Source organism: Artibeus jamaicensis, unplaced genomic scaffold (assembly GCF_021234435.1).
Source record: "Artibeus jamaicensis isolate MK-2021 breed Jamaican fruit bat unplaced genomic scaffold, CSHL_Jam_final contig_264, whole genome shotgun sequence".
In the NCBI taxonomy this organism is placed as follows: Eukaryota; Metazoa; Chordata; class Mammalia; order Chiroptera; family Phyllostomidae; genus Artibeus; species Artibeus jamaicensis.
Window position 1 is genome coordinate 1,540,871 of NW_026521576.1, and position 6,967 is coordinate 1,547,837.

Here is a 6,967-nt window from a genome sequence, read left to right on the forward strand (position 1 = left end):
ATAGGAAGAAGGTCCTGTGAAGATGAAGGCAGAGATTGGGGTCATGCATCTACAAACCAAGGAACACCAAACATTGCCAGCAACCACTAGAAGTGAGGAGAGAGGACTGGAATAGTCTTCCTTACAACCTCGTAAGGAGTCAGCCTGTCCTCACCTTGACCTTGGACTTCTAGCCTTCAGAACTTGAAGATGATAAATTTCACTTGTGTAAGCCTCCCAGTGTGTGAGGTCTTTTTATAGCAACACTAGGAAAATAATACAGACAAGAAAGATTTGGATCTTCTTCAAGAGATTAATTTCTGTGCTTGCTTCGGCAGCACATATACTAAAATTGGAAAGACACAGAGAAGATTAGCATGGCCCCTGCACAAGGATGACATGCAAATTTGTGAAGCGTTCCATATTTTTAGGGATGAGAACTAAGGGGGGTGGAAATGGGAGGAAGGTGGGGAGCAAGGGGCGGGGGAGGCTGGGATGGGAGAAATAGACAAAAAAACTGTACTTGAAAAATAACTAAATAAAATATAAAAAAGAGATTAATTTCTAAGGAAATTATTCTTTTGTGATTTTTAAAAATTTTTTTTAAAGAATCCCTGCTACTTTCCTACTCTGTGTTGAAAGGTAGAAAACTAGACAAACTGTTTTAGCCAGAATTTGAGAGAATTCATGTGGGTTCTGTCTGCTGCATTCATAGCACTAGCAGTCACCATAATACAGATGGAAGCTACACAAAAGACAATGCTCCCTGTGGCTTTGCTGAAAAGACTGTGACATTGGGAGCAGACACAGGCTGTCTCCAGTATGGTATTTATCATGAAGATATCCCCACATTAGTGGGTATATTGTTGTGTGAGCATGATGGCAAGTTTTATTGGATGAATGATTGTAAGGATCTCCCTTGAAAAACTGTAGTTATTTAACCATAATCTAGAATAACTGTCAATTCTACCTGCACTCCTTATGGCAGACTTTGGAGTGTGCTTAATACATGTGTTTATTTTTTATGACTGCTCATTAAACAATAGGTTGAATTAAAGCTGGAAAGTTTGCAGAAGTGTTTTCTTGAAATAATATTTTCTGGAACAGAGATTGTGGAAGCCGATGAAGTAGCCAGCTTGGAAACTTGCTTACTTGGAAACAAAAGTGAAAAATGTGTCCCTGATGGGGATTTTGGTCCTGCTAGCTTGCTAGCAGACTGTGCTGGATTTTGGCCAGAGAGACTACAGCAGAGCAGAAACTCATGGGAGCAACCAAACTACTATGATTTTAAGAAGTAAAAGATTACACTAAGGCCATGTGGCAGCAGGAACTAAAAGAAGGATGAAGATTTAGGGCAGGCAAGCAAGGACAGGGAGAGGGCGGCGGAGCCTCTGCATCAGCCCTGAGCCAATCCCTAATGCAGGTGTCAGGTGTGCCTTTCTGTGTGAAGTGTGATGGAGGGCCACTTGATGCCCAGCCTGCAGATGTCATAAGAGCTGGAGGGGCTGAGCCAGTGAGCATGCCTCCAGTGTGCATGTCCCCAGTGTGCATGTCTTCTGCATGCTTTTCACCAGCATTTCCCCAGCGGTGACACGCTGTGCAGTGGCTGGCTCTGCCTCTATGTCGACATAAACATGACTCGGTAAATTGAAAGGACTTATGTGGAGGTGAAAACAAAGCTTAGGGCAGAAGAATGCCCTAAGCATGCTGTCCCTGTATTCAGAGTCTCAGCTGGCCCAGTGTCAAGCAAGGGTCTTGGCTGAGTGAAGATGCCCATGGTCATGAAGGCTCCTGGAGATGGGTAATGGGGCAATGAGGGTACATGGGTTGAACTGAAACCAACCTGCTGAAGACACTGCTTTTTTTTCCACTTCCAGTGCTTTGGGAGGAAGGGCAGCTGCTATCATTGAAGGGGTATCCAGTGCCACCGTCAGCTCTTGCCCTTCCCCCTCCAGGCAGCCCTGAGTTCTGCCCAGCAACCAGGCCAACCTCCATCTGCTGCTCTCTGGAATAATGAGTCCCCCTCCCACCCTGTGGCTGGCACAAGCCAACTTTCTTTCTTCTATTCACTGGATTACCCTTTCAGTTCTCCATTGTTTTCTGCTAATGGCCCTACAATATGCCTGCTTGTTACCTCTCCTCCCCTGCTGGCGGCCAGAGAGGAGAGTCTCAATATCTACAGCTTGAAAGGCTTGGCCTGTGGTAGCAGGAATGCAGGCCTGGTGCTCTGATGCAGTGCTCTACCACCTTCACTACATCGTGGCCTCCAGTGTCACCATATTTTATGGGGTGTCCCCCTCCTCTAGTCAGGTCGACACATGGTCATCTTCTGTGTCTTTTCAAGCCCCACCTCAATCCAGTGCCTGGCTGTCCTGTGCTTGTACAGATGGTCCCAAGTACCTGAGGTGGGATGGAGGCTGTATTGAGTTCTTAGTTCACCCCTGAGAGGAGATGACAGCAGTGGCATGTGACCAAAGTGCCCACTGGCTGGACTCACTTTTGGCTTTTTCTGGGTCGAAGGCCAGGTCCTGTAGGAAGAGGAGCCATCACTTTGTCCCAGTCCTTCCAGTCTTCTTATTATTGGCTTGTGCAGCCCAGGGGAAAATGGGCAAAAGAAGGAGCACAGCTATCGCAGGACAGAAAGAGAAGCAGCTTTTTCTGCAGCCATTCAAAGGCTCAGCCATGGTGTGCAATCGCCACCATCAGGAAAAAGCAACATATGGTAACGTTACCAATCTGTGGCCTTTGTCCTTATAGTTCAGCTATAGAGATGGACCTAATATAGAGGGATTCTTTCTTTGAGAAGGAGAAGTTGAAACACAGAAAGTACTAGCACCCCATCCTGAATTATTAAAATGTTGCTATACCCAGCTTTCCTGTGAAGATTCCGTAGGACACAGGTCACAGGAGCTGAGACTCTGGCCACTGTCCTCTCAATGGCTAAGCATTGACCTTCACAGGTCCCTAAACCATGACATACAATTTGTGGGCAGCAGTTTTCTTTGGTGCATGTGTGAGCATGTGTGTGTGCCTGCCCCAAGAAGGGTGGAGTACATGTCCTAGACGACTTCCAGCTTTGTTGTCTGAGCACACAGCTTTCTTCAGATTTGCTGATCTTAAAAGCAGTGACTTGCCTTGTCAGAGCTGCCCATAGTCCAGGCACGTGGCTGAGTCAAGTATGCAAATGAATCAGATGCTTGCTTGTGGCCTGGGGCACCCCAGCCAGCTGTCAAACACCCCTGAGAGGCCCAGCAGGTGTCTCACAAGCAGGTGTGCGGCACACCATATGCTCTGGCCAGGGTCAGGTTTCTGCATGTGGCTTTCAATTCCCTACCAGGTGAAAGAGTGGGTGAAGAGGGGCTCACACAGCCAGTGGCTACACAGGTTACCTCAGGGTGTTCTTTTGCTGTGCACTGACAGAGTTTTGTTTGTAACTTTATTGTTAGGACAGTCCTGAAATCTTGACCACAAGAAGTAGAGAAGGGACAAAACTTGAGGGGGGGGACTGTCAAGAACCTCAAAACTAGGTCGTATCTTCTGCATATTAGAGAGCTGTTTGTGGCTGAATTAGGCATGTGCCTTTCAAATGCACCATTCCTCTCTGCAGAGCCTAGACTCACTGCAAGATCATCTCAGGCAGAGCCCCCAGTCCCCTCAGAAGCCCTAGGGAGTTTTACAGATCCCCTTACTTAGACTGCACCAAAAATGAAACAGACTTTAGGAAGCAGGACTCAAGCTTTTGTTTTCTCTGTTTTTCAAGTGATGTTCTGTTTGAGAACCACAACTCTTCTGCCCAACACAATAGCCACTGGCCACACATGTCCACTTATATTGAAGTTAATTGAAATAAAATTAAAAAACTAGTTTCTCAGTGCTCAGTGTGGCTCTGGTGTCAGTGCGGAGAGAACATTTCATTACCATAGGAAGTTCGATAGGACAGCACTGCTGTGGAGAGTACCTCCAACACCTGCTTTCACAGTGGGGCGCTGAGGCCAAGGTAGGTGACCTGGTAGCTCTGGGCATCAGCAGATCTCCTGAACCCTCACTCCTCAGAGCCTGAGGCTACTGGGCCACAGGCCTGTCCAGAGAAAGTCCTAGAGAGGATCAAGTGGAGAATGCCTTTATGGGGGCCTCTCAGAGCATTGGGGTAGCTTTGATGGGCCTCAGTGCTGTGTGTGGGGATCCTCTTGCCCTCTGGTCACATGTGTGGAGTATCCTGGCCCCACTTCAGACTTACTGCAGCCACTCTTGAAAAGCATTAATGTCACAGAGCAGCCGCAGGAGGACACCAGCCTGGGGCGCATGCAGAGTCTGCAGCCTCTGTCAGTCATTTGGGTCTCTCCCTGTAATTTACCACATGATCATTTTTGCAGCAAAGGGATAATGACACACGCCAGGGATCTCTGGAATGGAAGGTTTGGTTCTCAAATGAGCCCAAGTGCAAACCAAAGAGTGTGGGGCAGCAAACAGGTTTGGACAAAAGTGGAGTGTGTGTGGGGTGCTCTTTTATCAGGGCAGCATTTCACAGCACGTGCTGCCAACTGTTGCAAAAAGAAAGCCACCACCCTCAGGAAGAAGAAAGAGAGGGGATGTGTATGTATTTCTGCAGTCTGCAGCCTTCTTCCTTCTCCGTCATTGTTCTCCCAGCAGCAGCAGGCTTGTGACAGCTGGGTATCACTAACAGCTGCTTTTTCCTGGGGTGAAATTAAAAGATTAGGGGATATGGGCACGTGCTGGCCTCAGGAGCCCAAACAATGCTTGATTTAGGGTGAAACTTGTCTGGGGACGCTGACAAAAGAGGAGGCTCCGATTTGGCCAGGGGTCAGAAGGGGGGTTGGCTTTGCCAGAGACAAAAGGGCCCAGGAGGGGGAGGAGCAGAGGGCTGGGGGGCCTGGGCCAAGTGAAAAGAGGCCTCAGCAGCAGCTGCTCTAGCTCCAGAAATTTGAGACGGGTCTTTTCACAAACACAAATGTGGGAGAAGAATAGGGGCCATGCTTAGCTGAAATGACTCGTTTGCAAATGAAAGGGAGATTGAGAGCCCTTACATTTTCCAAGTTTTCACCTAAGAGGATGGAAAATGATTAGTGCCCCGAGAGCACGCGGCAGGCAAGAAGTGTGCCGTGGAGCAGATGGGGAGCCGCCTGGCACTGTGCCTCTGTGTTTACATAACAATTGTGGGCCCTGCTGGAGGGTGCAGAAGCCCTGGCCCCTAAATGTCTAGTGAGGACGCCTGGCTGCCTGACTTCCATGGGGGCAGATCTAGTCAGGGCCCCACAGGAGGCCTTTAGCGCAGGCTGTGCTGGTGTGAATTTATTCTCAGGGCTAAATTAAATACATTTCATAGCCAAAAAGCCACAGATGACTGCTGGGGAGGCAGAGCTGCTGAGGTGGGCACAGGGTGGTCATCACACCCAGGTGAGACGTCCAACTTCCTGCTGGTTGTTTCATCTTGGTGAGTGGTGATGGCCAGGTTAACTATTAGAAGAGTGCCCTGGTCCATCTCGCATTATGAGAAGGGTAAACCCATGACAGTATACACAGCTAGCTCCAAAGGCAGGGCCATGGGAAAGGCTTGGCCATGGCACCACCCAACAAATTATGCAGCAGGTACAACCTCTGGGCATCTCATACTCAGGGTTCTTGGATTTGCACTCTTGCCTCATTTCTAGAATATTCCTGCCAACAATGTTACATGGTGCAGCCAAGAGGGTGGCCCCAAAAAGGTATTTGGAATGGGGTCCAGAATTCAAGGTGTCTATGAAATATTAGAAAGACATATAAGAAGTCCTCACCCCTTACCCCACAGGTGTGAGTTGGGGGAAGAGACACATGGAGCAGGAACATGCAGGGCTGTTGAGTATAGCCACAGCCTTGCAGCTAATCCATGGCATAGTTATTTAACATATCTGTAGCCTTTGGCAAGTTGCTTAAATATGTTAAATAGCTGTGGCCATACTTGGAGCCAGGGGGATGGAAGTCACACCCTCCCAAGATGTAACATAGTGAGTCTGGGCAGGTCCCCCGAGTTACAGCGCCTGCGTGGGAGCTTGAAGAAGATTGGCTCCATGACATGGGGCTATACCTGCCCAGACTCACTATGGCAGCCCAGTAAACTTGTAATAATACAGGAATGCTGGCAGGTGTAACTGATTGTAGGAGGAGTCAGAAATGGTGGTACTGATATGGGAAGCTTTGAAGAACCTTTGTTTTACCTTTATTTTCTCAGGCCTCAGGTGCCCTGGGGAGAATGATAGGGCTGTCTGGGATAAGTAAACAACAGTGCATTAGCTAGGACTGAGATTAACACCCCTGCTGTTAAAAATGGACCTTCTAATTTAGCCTTTGTACTTTACTTTCGCCTTGTAGCTAGGACTAACTTCCGCATTCCTGCTTCTGTATCTTGCTTTACTACTCCGAAGCCTATATAAACCCCAAGAGTCCTTTGTTCGGAGCTCAGACTTTGGAGACAGACTCCTATGGCCCCATGCACATTAATAAACCACGTACTCCAGAAACCCTCAGTGTCTGGTTGCTTCATTTTCCTGCAACAGTACAGAGGAAGATTGGTGCAGGGATTTAAACCCAGACATGGCAGCCATTGGAGGGAGTGCCATGTGGCTTTGCCAGAGTGTGGACCCCTTCTTGGCTTTGCCAGAAAGAGAGAGCTATGAGGCTTTGCCATAGTGGGGTCCCTGGCAGTTTGGTAGAAGAGGACTACATGGCTTTGGGGTGCTTGCTTTAGCCACATGGCCTGGGAAGCAGGAGAGACTTTGCCTGAAAAATGGGTACAAAGAACTCTTGCCAGTTGGCCATGAGAAGGTGCCACATGGCTTTGGATTAATTACAGATGCTGCCTGGATGGTGACACAGCTGACGGTGCGAGTGGCCTGAAACATGGATGTGTGCTTCTTTTCTGGAATTACAGTACCCCGAATTAGGGCATGGTCTGAGAAGGAGCACTGTGGGCATCTGTGGGTATCCTAAAGAA

At 48.4% G+C, this 6,967-nt stretch overlaps 1 non-coding gene across 1 annotated transcript; it reads left to right on the plus strand.

Annotated features, from left to right (window-relative positions):
• Positions 1-301: 301 nt before the first annotated feature.
• Positions 302-408, plus strand: LOC119063426 (U6 spliceosomal RNA). The gene has a single exon (XR_005085180.2). It is a non-coding gene; the product is annotated as a U6 spliceosomal RNA (small nuclear RNA).
• Positions 409-6,967: the final 6,559 nt, after the last annotated feature.